The sequence below is a fragment of the Muscardinus avellanarius genome (genome assembly GCF_963383645.1).
Source record: "Muscardinus avellanarius genome assembly, chromosome: 18".
In the NCBI taxonomy this organism is placed as follows: domain Eukaryota; kingdom Metazoa; phylum Chordata; class Mammalia; order Rodentia; family Gliridae; genus Muscardinus; species Muscardinus avellanarius.
Window position 1 is genome coordinate 24,478,290 of NC_137804.1, and position 14,751 is coordinate 24,493,040.

A 14,751-nucleotide genomic window follows, 5' to 3' on the forward strand; every position below is an offset into this window, starting at 1 on the left:
ATCAATTTTTCATTTTTAAAAGAATGGAACAATATTTAAAAATTTTAATTTATCGTTTTAACTATTTTCAAGTATATAGTTTAAAAAGTGTTAAAGAGAGTCATGTTGATTACCACATTGATTTACCAATTGGTGTGGTAATCAACCTTCAGGATCTTTTTCAACTTGCAAAACTGCAAGAACCTCCAGGAAACAACTGCCCACTTCTCCCTCTCTGCAACCCCTGGCAAGCACTCTTTCTTTCTTTCTTTCTTTCTTTCTTTCTTTCTTTCTTTCTTTCTTTCTTTTCTTTCTTTCTTTCTTTCTTTTTCTTTCTTTTTTTTTTTTTTTTGAGGTACTAGGGATGGAACCCAGGGGCATTCTACCTCTGAGCTACACCCCCAGCCCTATATATATTTTTGTTGTACTGGGTGTGGAACCCAGAGGTTTTTCTACCTCCAGGCTATCCTTCCAGCCCTATTTTATACTTTATTTGGAAACAGGGTCTCACTAAGTAGCTGAGGCTGGCTTCGAACCTGTGTGATCCTCCTGTCTCAGCCTCCTAAGCGCTGGGATTAAAAGCATGTGCTACCATGCCCAGCTACTGTTTTTTTATTTTTATTTTTTATTTTATTTTTGCCAGTTTGGGGATGGAACCCAGGGGTATTTGACCTCCGAGCTACACCCTCTGTTCTATTTTTTATTCTTTTTGTGTGTGTGGGGGGGGGTCTGGGGATGGAACCCAGGGGCATTTGACCTCCAAGCTATACCCCCTGCCCTATTTTTTTATTCTTTATTTTGAAACAGGGTCTCACTGAGTTGCAAAGGGCCTCACTAAGTAGGAGCTGAGCCTGTCCTTGAACCGCGATCCTCCGGTCTCAGCCTCCCAAATGCTGGAATTACAAGCGTGCGCCACCATGCCCAGCTTATTCTTAATTTTTGAAACAGGGTCTCACTAAGTTGAGGAGAGCCTTACTAAGTAGCTGAGGCTGTCCACGAACCACGATCCTCCCATCGCAGCCTCCCAAATGCTGAGATTACAAGCTGTGATTACATGCCCCGCTACCCTCTAATTTCTGTGTCCATGAGTTTGACTGCTCTAGATACCTCATATAATTTCAAACAATATGTGTGTTCTTTGGCGACTGGCTTGTTTGACTTAGTTTAGTGTCTGCAAGGTTCACCCCCGTTACAGCAGTGTCAGAATTTCCCTCCTTTTAAAGTCTGCGCAGAATCCCATGATACTGCGTGTACCACACTCATTCTGCTTGCCCGTTCGAGTTCTGAAGGACACTGGGGTGGCTTCCACCTTTTTGTTAACGTGAATAAGGCTGCTATGAACATGGGCGTGCAAATAGCTTTTTAATAATGTTAAACTAAACGAGTCCCCGGTGAACACTTTGGTACATATACCACTTTGTACACGGGCGAGGGTTTCAAATGCAGGATAATTACTAAAAGTAAAATAGTGGGTCACAGAAAATGTGCAGTGCATAATTTAATCAACATTACCTCAGTGTTCTCTACAGAGGCTGGGCCCTCTCCTTTGCCTCACCAACACTGAAACTCTTCAGTCTTTGTCAGCATAATAGACCCAAAGTGGAATTTCCATCAATAAGAATGAAATGAACCATGTGAAACAGCTTTAAATCTATGAGTTTGCAGTAGTAGTAATAATAATTATTATTATTATAATAAAACAAAACAAAACTAAAACTAAATAAAGAATACAAAATAGGGCTGGTAGTGTAGCTCAGAGGTAGAGTACCCTTGGGTTCAATCCCCAGTACCGGAAAGAAAGAAAGAAAGAAAGAAAGAAAGAAAGAAAGAAAGAAAGAAAGAAAGAAAGAAAGAAAGAAAGAAAGAAAACCATCTTCCCCATTCAGATAGTAGCTCCAGGATTACACAGGGAGAAGACGGAGGCGTCGAGCCCAGCTCTGCACACACAGAGCACTCCAGGCCAGGATTGGGCTCCTCCAGCCACAGGATGCCCCACATGGACACTTTCCTTTGGGGACAGCTTCCTCCCTCAGCATGGGTGTCCCCGACCCCAGGGAAGAAAAGCAGCTTAAAGACCAGGTTAGGACAAAAGGGAGTGGCTCGGGACAGTGCCTGGGTGCTTCTTTACACGCCCCCATTTTAAAGGAGCTTCGTTTCCTCCTCTGAAGCAGGCACTGCAGTTGGCTTCCTTTCTCAGAAGACACGGAGGCTCAGGGAGGTGAGGACTCTGCCTGGAAAGGACGGAAGTGGGAATTCCAATCCAGGACCCCGACTCTAAAGATGGGGTGCGGAGGATGTTGGGAAGGCCTCAGCCACCACTGTGGTACTTCTGCTTTTAGGGGCAATTGAACCTCAGTATGGCCTGACCGCTCCTTCCTGTTTTCACTTAGACATCACTTCCTCCTTCCCTAAGTCCTCTTTGGGCTCGTGCTGCACTATGGGGCTTCTTCCCTGAAACACTTGTTCATTCACTTAACAAGTATGCACTGGGCACCTACGTGTGCAGAGCTCTCTGTAGCGGTGAGCACACAGGGACTGGCGCCTTGTGCACACAGCGCCCGGGGCCTGTTACGGAGCTTTGGGGTGAAGGCCTGGGCTCCGGGATCCCGCAGACCAGGCCTGGCCTCCTGTCCCAATGGCTCAAGAGGACAAGTGGTGGGTTGCAAAGGGCAGGAAAGAAATTTTAATCAGGGTGGCCACGCTCAGAAGTGCAGACGCAGAGGCTCAGTGACCACAGATCTGCCTTCCAGGTTTTGCGGGAACTGTGAGGTTCTATAGAAAAGGAGAGCAAAGAAAAAGGTCGGGTGTGGCCCGGTCTGGCTGGCCGTTATCAGGACTGGTACTGCCAAGCTCCAGCCTCGAGGGTGGCCTCCGTCCCTTCATGGGTAGCTAGCTGTCGTGGCTCTGCGGGCGTGGTTGTCGTGGGTGATCAGCCATTGCTTAGGTAGTTTCAGTCCCTTGCCATAAAGAGGCTTATCAGTCAGACCTGTTCTGGACTTCAAGGTAACTGCAAAAGTGAGTGGCTCAGAAGGAGAAGGGCAAGGCAAAGGGGGTCAGAGAGGACAACAAGGAGTTGATTTGGGCTCAGAGGCAGAACACCCCTGGGTTTAATCCCTAGTAACAGAGAGGGAGAGGGAGAGGGAGAGGGAGAGGGAGAGGGAGAGAGAGAGAGAGAGAGAAGGAGAGAGAGAGAGTTGCCTTTTAAGATTTTAAATTTTCCCTCTTCAGAATCTTCAAAATGGGGCTGAGGTCTAGCTCAGTATAGCCTACCATGTGTTTAAACCCTTAGTTTGCCGGGCGTGGTGGCGCACGCTTGTAATCCCAGCATTCGGGAGGCTGAGAACAGAGAATCACGGTTCATGGACAGTCTCAACTACTTAGTGAAGCCCTCGGCAACTCAGTGAGACCCTGTTTCAAAATAAGGACTAGCTGGGCGTAGTGGTGCATGCTTGTAATCCCAGCGCTTGGGAGGCTGAGACAGGAGGATCGCTTCGAACAGCCAGCCTCAGCTACTTAGTGAGGCTCTTAGCAATTTAGTGAGACCCTGTTTCCAAATAAAATATAAAATAGGCCTCGGAGTATAGCCCAGAAGTATAAAAAGGCCCTGGGTTCCACCCCAGTACCGTAAAAAAAAAAAAAAAAAAAAAAATAGGGCATGGGGTGTAGCTCGGAGATCAAAACCCCAGACCCACAATAAATAAATAAATAAACCCTTAGTTTAATCCCCAACAAAAAGAAGAAAAAAAAACCCCGCACCTTAAAATATGGGCTGTGCGTCCTTTCTTTTAACTCGCATTCTGTAGCTCCTGGGCCTCCAAGGGCCCAGAGTTTCCATATCCAGAGGGGCTTTCCCGCATCACAGTTTTCCTTTGGACACACCTAGTTGAGTTCCGGGGTGAGTCATTCTGGGTGACTCTTCTCCACCCTCACGGCCGAGAGAGAAGCTTTGACTGACTCCAGTTTCACAGTGAAGCCCAGGAGGCAGGAGGAAACGAGGCCTCACCTCCAGCCCTCCCGCGGCGCCAGCCCTGAGCAGCATCACTGAGTCGCAGGCAGTAGGAGGCTGGGGAGCAATCCAGGGCCCCCCCTTCCCTGGTTGCACCGTCAGTCATCAAGTAGAAACTCCTTATCAGCTGACAGTTCTCACCCAGCATTGGCAAAGAGTATTGAAACCTCCACCTGCCGGCATCTGCCCCGTCGCACCTCTATCTGTGTCTCCTGGAACAGCAACATGCCAGTCAGCGCAGAGTGGTGCCAATGGTGGCCACTGTTTAATGTGCACCTGTTACCTGCAGACGCCGGGCATCAAACCCCTGAGTCCTCACAACTGCCCCCTGAGACGGACAAGCCCACTTTGCTGAGGGTCAACTGGCTGATCCCACAGCCAGAGCAATTTTCATATCCACGGCCCACTTGTGCCAGGGCAGTGGGACAGGTTGCCGAGAGACCCAAGAAAAGACTTGGAAACCGTGTACAAAACATGATTGATCACGGAAAGCTTCTAAGAGATCATGTCTGCCCCCAGAAGTGCTCGGTGGTGACAGACCGACAGTCCTCCTCACACAGGATCATGTCCTGTGGTGGCTGCACCCCGAGGGCACCGGGCACTGACGGGCAAGGATGCGATGGCGTGTCTGCTTCCTACGGTGGCCTCAACTCCACCCTGGGCACCACTGACAGGGGGTTTTAAATGTTGGGCTGCAGAAGCGACATTGCCAACCATTGCTTGGGCTGCCCGTATGAACAGCATCCCAAGAAGCACCCGTCCTGCCACGTGTGCAAGAAAGTAGCTCTCTACAGGTAACACCAACTTTCCCTGGTTCTCAGCACGTGAGAGAAAGCTGGGTCCTTCCAGACAATACGTGTCCACACACTCCAGTCCACCTTCGCCCCTGCTCTTACTTTAACTGGGCTATGTTTGGGGGGATAGAAAGAGGTCATTCAGGGTCACAATGTTTTACTATCCGGGTGTGTGTGTGTGTGTGTGTGTGTGTGTGTGTGTGTTACTGGGGATTGAACCCGGGGGCATTCCGCCTCTGAGCTACATTCCCAGTCCTTTTATTTTTTTATTTTGAAATAGCATCTTGCTAAGTTGCCGAGAGGCTGGCTTTGAACGTATGGCCTGCCTTCCTCAGTCTCCCAAGTAACTGGGATTACAGGTGTACACCACTAGGCCCAGCCGTTATTACACTTTTTGTGTGTGCGATACTGGGGATGGAACCCAGGAGCATTCTACCTCCTAGCTAAACCCCCAGCCCTATTTTTTATTCTTTATTTGAAATAGGATCTCACTAAGTTGTGGAGGGCCTCACTAAGTAGCTGAGGCTGTCCTTGAACCATGATCCTCCTGTCTCAGCCTCCCAAGTACTGGGATTACAAGCGTGTACCACTAAGCCCAGCTCATTATTATACTTTTAAACTTCCCAACACCAAAAGAGAGAAGCCAGGAGTGATGGAGCACACCTGTAATCCCAGTAATTGGAAGGCTGAAACAAGAGGATTGCAAGTTAGGGGACAGCCTCAGTAGTGTAGTAAGACCCTGTTTAAAAATAAATAAATAGGCTGGGCGTGGTGGCGCACGCTTGTAATCCCCGCGCTTGGGAGGTGGAGACAGGAGGATCGCGCTGGTTCAAAGCCAGCCTCGCTGGTTTAAGAGACCCTGTTTCCAAATAAAAAATATAAAATAGGTCTGGGAGTGTAGCCCGGAGGTAGAAGGGTTTCCAGGAACCCCAGTACCACCAAAATAAATAAATAAATAGGACTTGTAATGTAGTTTGGAGATAGAATGCCCTGGGTTTAATCCCCAGTACCAAAAAAGAAAGTGAGCACATGAGAAAGAAAATTCTAAAATAAGTGTTGGTTGTGAGTATCCCTCTCCCACCCACCCACCCACTCCTCCTGTCTCCTGTTCCAACTCTAGGGTGACCGGTTCCTTCCATTTTGCTTGGGACTTGTTCTGACTTAGTACTCAAAAACCTGGCATCCTAGAAGCCCACCTCCAGGCTGGGGCAAACCAGCGTGGGCAACCGCCCTTCCCAATACTATAGTCAGAGAAGTCATAGCAGCTCAGACCAGATGGTATCCACTGGTGCTCAAGATGGGTTGAGCTCAAAATTTACACAGATGATTCAAACTTGTGAACTTTTTGTGGACATTGGATACAGATAGCTCAGAGGCATAGAAAACTCGGGGAAACCAAAGGTGAGTCCCATAATGACTTAATTTTGAGTCCTCAATGACAGAAGCTGTCTTAATCATCTTTGTGTCACCCTCTATCTTCGTTTATTTTCTGTTGCTGTAACAGAATGCCTAAGATGGGATAACTCACAAACAAATGAGATTTATTTTGGCTCACGTCCAAGATCAGGCTCTTGCTAGAACAAACTCATTTGCAGAGAAAGACATTAATTCCCATTAGCTGCCCAGTCACCTCTTAAGGGCCCCGCCACGTCTCGATCCCTTCACATGGAAATCACATTTCAACATGAGTTTGTGGAAGACAAACCGTATTCACACCTTAGCACCCTCCACCCTCAGAAAGGTGAACTGTTCAATGCCTAAATACCACATCTAAAATTCTACCATGCAAAATGACCCCTGGTCCAGGCCTAGGAGCTTCTTGTTTCCGTGAATCTCCAGGGCTGACTTTTTACAGCCATATGTTATGAAGGACACCAGCCTGCATCTAAATCTGGTTTGGGGATGACTTTTCATCAAGCTCTGCCTTGAAGGGGAACCATCCTGGGAAAGGATGCCTGCCTGGAGGATCCGCCATGAGTCACTGTTAAGGACTGACACCTGCTCAAACCCGCTGTCCTCACCCTGCCTTCGGACTGGTGTGGATTCCAGTCAATTGATAGGTCAGTGGCTGAAGCGTGATGGCCCAGGGGGCTCTGCTCCCAGGAAACTCCATGCAATCCACTGGGACCCTATTCACAACCAGGTGTCGCCCAAACTCTCATGCTCCTGACGTATGTGAAAGGCGTCAAATTCAAAATGGAGTTGCTTACCCTAACACAAAACGAAGCCAGGAAGTTAGGAAGGAAGGATTCTCCCACACCATTGCCAAGGGTTACCATCACAAACGACTGCCAGAACCACAGCCTTGCACAAAGGCTACTGCAACGTACACAGCAAATACTCTGCAAGGATGTCTGAGGTCTATTCAAGCTCAGACAGGTGCCACCCTCGTTATCCTTGTGGCCAAGGATCATTGCTTCAAGAGATCTTGCTTAATCCTCATTTTACCTTTAATAACTTCCCTTGTCTCTGCCTCTTCGAACATGCCCACGGTTTACTATGACACAAGAACTCCCACTCCGCTCTGGTGTTCCCGAATAAACATCAGTGTTCTTTAGAGAACCTCTCTCCGGTTGTGATTTAGGTTGACAGGTGTGAGTCAAGCAGGGAGTTCCAGAACACAGGCAGAAGTCCCCGTCTCTGGGAGCCTGAGGGCAGGGCCAGGCATTGTTCTCTGTGTTCTGAGCTAGAATGGTGCCAGGCTGTTCCTTCTCCAGCCACGTGGAGAAGTGCTATAGGAGCTTGACCAGGCGCCACTCGGTGGTGTCCAGCAGCCCTGGCTGTGCCTCTCACCTGCTGAGACTTGGGCAGGTGACTTACCCTCTCTGAAGCTCGGTTGTCTCGTCTGTAAAAGGAAGCGATAATAAGGGGTTTGTGGCTTTAAGGACCCAGTGCACAGAAAGGGGATGTGGAACGTGAGGCCTGATAGAACTCAGCACCCGCAACCACACTCTTGTTTTATAACTGTTGTGATGCAACAGAAGCACCCACACAGCCCCGTTCCAAGAGAAACATACACCTTTCCAAGTCATGAAACACGGAGTTTTCATGACACGTAATAAGTTTCAGCTACTGTTATTAAAAGCTTTCAAGTTATAATCCCCTCCCTGTGTCTCCGAGTCACCCAGCTGTCCTGGAAGACACTCTTGATGAAATGCCACGAGACACATTAGCAACGTTTCTGCCCCATGAGACACATCTCATTAGCAACGTACTGGGATTACAGATGTGTGCCACCTGGCCATGGTTTTGACAAATGTGTGTCCTGAGTTCATTTGCCAGGAACCTCAGACAAATGCAGATTGGGGGAGATTCAGCCAAATAACTGGCCTGTACACTTATAAAATGTCAACGTCATAAGAGACCAAAGCGAGTCAGCTGCAGTGGCACACGCTTCTAATCCCAATATTTGCGAGGCTGAGATAGGAGGATCACAGGTGTGTGGTTCAGCTACTTAGTGAGGCCCTCTGCAACTTAGTGAGACGCTGTTCTTTTTTTGTTTTGTTTTGTTTGTTTGTTTTTGGTGTTACCGGGGTTCTTGGAAACCCTTCTACCTCCAGGATACACTCCCAGACCTATTTTTTATATTTTTATTCGGAAACAGGGTCTCTTAAGCCAGCGCGGCTGGCTTTGAACCTGTGCGATCCTCCTGTCTCCACCTCCCAAGTGCAGGGAATACAAGCATGCGCCACCACGCCCGGCTGAGACGCTGTTTTAAAATAAAGAATAAAAAAGAGGGCTGGGGGTGTGGCTCAAAGGTCGAATGCCCCTGGGTTCCATCCCCAGTACTGAAGGGAATAAAAAAGAAAGACCAAAGAGTTAACTGAAGAACTGTTCAGACTGAAGGAGCCAGAGACAGGATGGCCAAGCCAACGCAGAGTCTTGGATTGGGTCCTAGACCAGAAAGAAGAAAACCGCCGTAAAGGATATTATTACACAGTAGTAAACCCGGCGTGGTGTGCGCGCCTGTAATCCCGGTACTTGGGAGGCTACGACAGGAAGATCACAGGTTTGAGGCCAGCCTCAGCAGTGTAGGGAGGCCTTCTACAGCTTAGTGAGACTCTGTTTCAAAATAAAATATAAAATAAGACTGGGAGTGTAGCACAGAAGTAGGATGGCTCTGGGTTCAATCCCAACTACCAAACTAAACCAAACTAAAACCCAAAAAACCAATCAAACAAACATTTGGTAAAACTGGAACAAGATTTGTAGATTAGATTAATATCATCATTGTTAATCCTTCTGGGGATTTATTTTTTTGGGGGGGGAGGTACTGGGGATTGAACCCAGGAGCATTCTGACCCTGAGCTACACCCCCTGCCCTATTTTATTTTTTATTTTGAAACATGGCCTCACTAAATTACTGAGGGTGATCTTGAACTTGCTATCCTCCTGCCTCAGCCTTCTAAGTACTGGGATTACAGATAAGTGCCACCAGGCCTGGCTTAACCCTTCTGGTTTTGACAAATGTCCCATGATTATGTAGGAAAATGTACTTGAAAAACACATCCTGAAGTAAGGGTAGCGTCACAATGTCTCCAACTTACTCCTGAATGGGAAAAAAAATATGTATGTGTAGTAAACCAATGATGGGGGCCACGGAGATGAACCCAGAGCCTCGCCCATGCTCTGCAAGGGCTCTACCCTGCGCTACACCCAGCCCTATGGCGAACTAATATAAATAAGCCAACGTGCCAAAAATGTCCCTTGAGGAGTCTGGGTAGAGAGTATATAAAAATTGTGTGTACTGTTCTTGTGATTTTTATGCACATCTGAGATCAACTCGAAATAAAAAGTTAAATGTGAAAGGTAAGTGCGGTCAAGAAGCTAACAAGCCTTTATAAGAACAAGGGACCGGTCGGTGGGCGAGCAGCTCCTGCTGGGAGCAGGTGCCCCAGCCCCCGGCTGGGGGAAGCCCAGGCCTCAGGCCCGGCTCCTCGCCACGCCCCCTGGTGGTCAGCCTGGAAACGCCGGCTTGACAGATACTAACAGGCCGCTTTGCAATCGCCAGGCAGCAGGGAGGCGTGCACCAAAAGCTCCCAGAAAGGCAGGGATCCAGTGGGGTGCAGCCAGTGGAAGGGGGTGAGGCGGGCCCCGATGGCATTTGTGCCCTCTAACCTGACTGCCCCACGATGGAGTCAGGAGGAAAAGTGTTTTAGCACTGAGGAAGGAGCCTCCCACCACGGACAGTGTTCCTCGACGGCCAGAAGAGGGCGCTGCCCCTCCCGTGTCCGCCTCTGACCCCCACCGGCCAGCTTTACCCGGGCTGAGGGGCTAGTTGTACGTCTCGGGCAGGATTCTTGTGAGGTGAATGAGCCAGGCTCAGGTCCAAGGGCAGGTCGATTGTGTATTTGTCTAAGATGCTTGTGGATTTATTTCTGCACACTAAGTTTTTATTTATTTTTATTTATTTTTGATACTGGAGACTGAACCCAGGGGTGTTGTACCTCCAAGCTACATGCCCAGCCTTATTTTATTTTTATTTTGAAATACTAGGATCTCACTAGGTGGATGAAAGTCTCACTACTTGCTGAGGCTGTCCTCAAACTTGCGATCCTCCTGTCTCAGCCTCCTAAGCACTGGGATTACAAGTACTGGGATTACATGCACCACCATGCTTGGCTAACGTTTTGATTTTTGCTGCACTAGGGATGGAACCCAGGGGCATTCTACCTCTAAGCTACACCCCCAGCCCTATTTTTTTCTCTTTTTTTTTTCTTTTTTTTAGTCTTTTTAAATTTTGAAACAGGGTCTCACTGAGTTCCAAAAGGCCTCACTAAATAGCTGAGGCTGTCTGTGAACAGTGATCCTCCTATCTCAGCCTCCTGAATGCTGGGATTACAAGCATGCACCACCACGTCCGGCTTGATCTTTATAAAATGTGGCATTCAGTTTTTACCTGAATTCCTGGTTTGTTTGCTGCTCCCCTGGGCCTGCAGACCTGCCCGCCCACTCATTGCAACAGCACCAGTTCAGCCTGCAGTTGGCGGGACAAGGTCTAGAGACACCTGGGCCCTTTGGTACCGGTGAGGAGAGGCCTGGGAAAGGGACTAGTCCTGGGAACCCAAATGCCAACCTCTGATGTTGCTTCACAGCCTGATTCCTTGGTTGCCAAGCTCCATTTCCTCATCTGTAAAGTGGAGATAGAACAGTTATATTCCTGAGACAAAATATCAGCCCAGCTGATTGCCCTGAAGGGCCAGGCATCATGTGGAATCTGCCCTCCAGCTATCAACTCACCAAATCTTCAAAGCTCTACCCTGTACGAGCATTGTTATCCTCAGTTTAAAGGTAAGGAAGTAGGCACGGACAGGGTTATTTTTCCAAGGCAAAATAGCCAGTAAGTTCATATGCTTTAACCTCCAAACCAAGTCATTCCAACCCTCCTGGGATCACATTTGACCATGTCTGAAGACAGTTTGGCTTGTCACAACTGGAAGGTGTATTGGCAACTAGTGGATAGGGCCCAGGGATACCACTAAGCATCCTGTCCTAGGGGCACAGGACAGCCCCCTAACAACAAAGAATATCCAGCCCAGCACTATAACAAACACCTGAGCTGGTCAGCTTATAGAGAAACGGTCTTTTGGCTCACAGTTTGACGGATTCAGCCCATGGTTGGTTGGTTGCGTTGCTTTTGGGCCTGTGCCGAGGTGGTCCATTATGGCGGGAACATATAATGAAGCAAGGCTGAGACACCGGCTCAGGGCTGTGGCAAGAAAAGAAAGAAAGCTAGTAATTGTGATCCCACAGTCCCCTCCTGAGCCATGCCCCCAGTGCCCTAAGACCTCCCACCAGTCCCCACCTCCTCAAGTTCCCACCACCTACCTGTACTGTCACACTGGGGACTAAGCCTCTAACACATGGGCCTTTGGGGACATCCAGATGCAAGCCTCAGCAGGACCTGCAATGTCAGTGGTACCAAGGCAGAGGAGCCTGCCCTATGCTTTGCTCCTAGGCAGGCGTAACAGAGTAGTTAGCACTGAGCACTCCATAAGGAGATGCCCAGCGGCTGTTATTGGTACCTTTTGTCCTGTGGCCAGGGGCTCTCTACAGTTACACTAGGAGGCTGAGTCCTCTGGTGTGGCACCCACACAGTGATGCAGAACCAGGCTCTGAAGTCAGTCAGAACATTACATCTCACACCCAACAAGAGGCACCTGCTCCATGCCCATCCCATCATGGGCAGGGCAGACACGTGGATGTGTGAGCCATGTAGCAGGGAGACAGACATTAAATGAAAACACACACACTCACAGATAATAATGCATCATGATACAGAGGCCCCGGGTGCCATGAAAGAGAATAAGAGGGAAGACCCCAATGGGGTGAGGAGGGCCAGGAAGGCGCCCCTGAGGCAGTGCCTAGAGCTGAGAGCTGGAGGTGGAAGGAAGAGCGTTGCAGGTGGAGGGGACAGCCATGCAAAGGCCCTGAGGTGGCAAATGAACACCAGACAGTGTGGGGGGAGTAGAACTCATGATCCTGAAAATGTGAGTGGGTAGAGAGCCAATAGGAAACTTGGGTCTTTCTGTCAAATAAGAGCCTTTGAATAATTTTAACTGGAGCAGCAACACAGTCCGGTGCCCCTCTTGAGATCCAGGCACAGTCTCATGTGGAGGATGCCGTGCGGGGCTGAAGCCCGAGCCCAGCTGATCTCATCAGCTGGAACCCATAGTAAAAGGCGAGGTTGTCACAATTACACAACCTTAAATAATGCATCTTCCTCGCCCAACCCCAAGCCGGTTGTGAAACGTGATGAGGGAGCCCTTGCACGCATTACAGGTCATTACTGGGGCTCGTCCCTTGTCAGACAGCAGCAGTCGCTGGGGACACGTGTTTTGGCCACGAGGCTATCCTGGCCAGCAGCGGAGACTTTCCCACAGGCCCCTTGTTTCTTCTTGCTCAAGAGTGACTCAGCCTGTGACACCTTTGCTCCTCTTAGAATCTCCATCCTGCCTTCCTCAGATACCTTCCAAGGTGTTCACACCAGGGCGGTGTGAACGGCTGGGGCTGCTGTGATGTTTGGCCCCGTGTGCCTGAGACTTCAATCTCCATTTCTGCCCCTTAAATACAACATTCAGGGGGCTCGTTGGTGGGAACGTACTGGCCAGGATGAGAGCTTGGGCTCCAAGGGGATCTGACTCGTCTTGCAGTCAGGGACCTATTTCCCAGGGTGGATGTTGCATAGTCATAGGAAACATGTATGGAAAAGGGCTTAGTGCACAACTGTATTGTCCTTAAATAAGAGAAAGCTGGGTGTAATGGCTTGTCTTTGTAATCCCAGTGCCACGAAGGCTGAGACCGAAGGATCACAGGTTCAGGGCCACTCTCAGCTACTTAGTGAGGCCCTGTTTCAAAATAAAGAACAAAACATAGGGCTGGGGGGGTGTAGCTCGGATGTAGAATGCCCCTGGTTCAACCCCCAGTTCTGCAAAAAAAAAAAAAAAAGGAAAGAAAGGAAGGAAGGAAGGAAGGGAAAAGGAAAAAACCCCACCCCGAATGACCCCTTTCTGTCCCCCAAAACCTAGCCAAGTTAAGGGAACAATAGGAACCGACCTGGACCAGGGTGTACAGAGCCTCGTTGTTTGAAGAACCCTGGCTTCTCTCTGCACGCTGAGAACCAGGGCAAGGTGGTGTCATCCGTGGAGAGCTACTTTCTCACATGTAGTCAGGTGGTTGTTCCCTGCACTGGTCTTGCAGGTGAATGCAGGTGATGCCCCTGCGCTGGCAGCCCAACTTACAAACCCTCTGTCAGCGGTGACGAGGGTGGATCTGAGGGCGCTGTGAGGACACCCGCCACTCGTCCAGCGGGTCAGCCTGGACACAGCGCCTGGAGGGAGGGAGGTGCTGCTCATAGAGCGCCTTGAGGGACAGAGGTGGCATCTGTCCAGAGCATCGCCACTGGGCCTCCCCTGTGCGCATTTCAGTAAAGCCTTTGCCTCGTAAACCATCTCCAGGTTCCTGTCCTGGCACTGGGTGGTGCACATGACAACAGTCTCTCTTCTCTCCTCCTCCTCCTCCTCCTCCTCCTCCTCCTCCTCCTCCTCCTCCTCCTCCTCCTCCTCTTCTTCTTCTTCTTCTTCTTCTTCTTCTTCTTCTTCTTCTTTTCTCTCTCTCTCTCTCTCTCTCTCTGGTTCTGGGGATTTAGCCCAAGGGCATTCTACCTCTGAGCTACACCCTCAGCCCTTTTTATTTTTTATTTTGAAACAGGGTCTTGCTAGGTTGCGGGGAATCCTGCTAAATGGCTGAGGCTGTCCACAAAGCTGTGATCACAGGTGTGTGACACCATGCCTGGCTTCCCTTTCTCTCACAGAAGAATTGTCTTTGCCAAAGTCCACAACTATAACCTGATTGGATTTCACATTTCTTTTGTTTTTCAGAACTTTGTATCAGCCTTCTTAAGTCTCTAAAAGTCATCTTACTTGGGCTGTAATTCTACAATTTTTGCAGAACTTTCCTTTTTTGGGGAGCGGAGAGGAGTCACAGGACTATCACAAACGTTAGAATAATACCAAATTGAACCAGGGGCTGGTGCCGGCCAGCTCCTGACTACAGCTGGCTTATGCAAAAGTAGCACAAGTAGCTACTTTTTACCCCTTACATCCCAAAGGCAATCCCTGGCCCATCCTAGCAGATCGACGATCACCCTCCCTGCCTAAAAAATTATGTAATTCAAACTAAACTTGGCCTTAATTTAGGCCCATCAGGGTGGTTAGAGGATTGCTGCCTGGCTGTGTGCGGATACAGCTGGCCACCAAATCCCAGTGACTTAGACAAAACCCAGCAGGATTTCCCACTGCCCTCTGCTTCATTGTCTTCCAGCAAAGGTCCCGCCCCAGGTGCCCTCAGGGTGGACCACTTCCGAGTTGACCAGCATCAGGAAAAGGCCCGGAGTTTGCAATCTCAGCAGAGATGACCTGAGGTCAGAGCTGGCTCCGGTGGGGATGTCAATGGCTTTGGAGAGGATGCTGC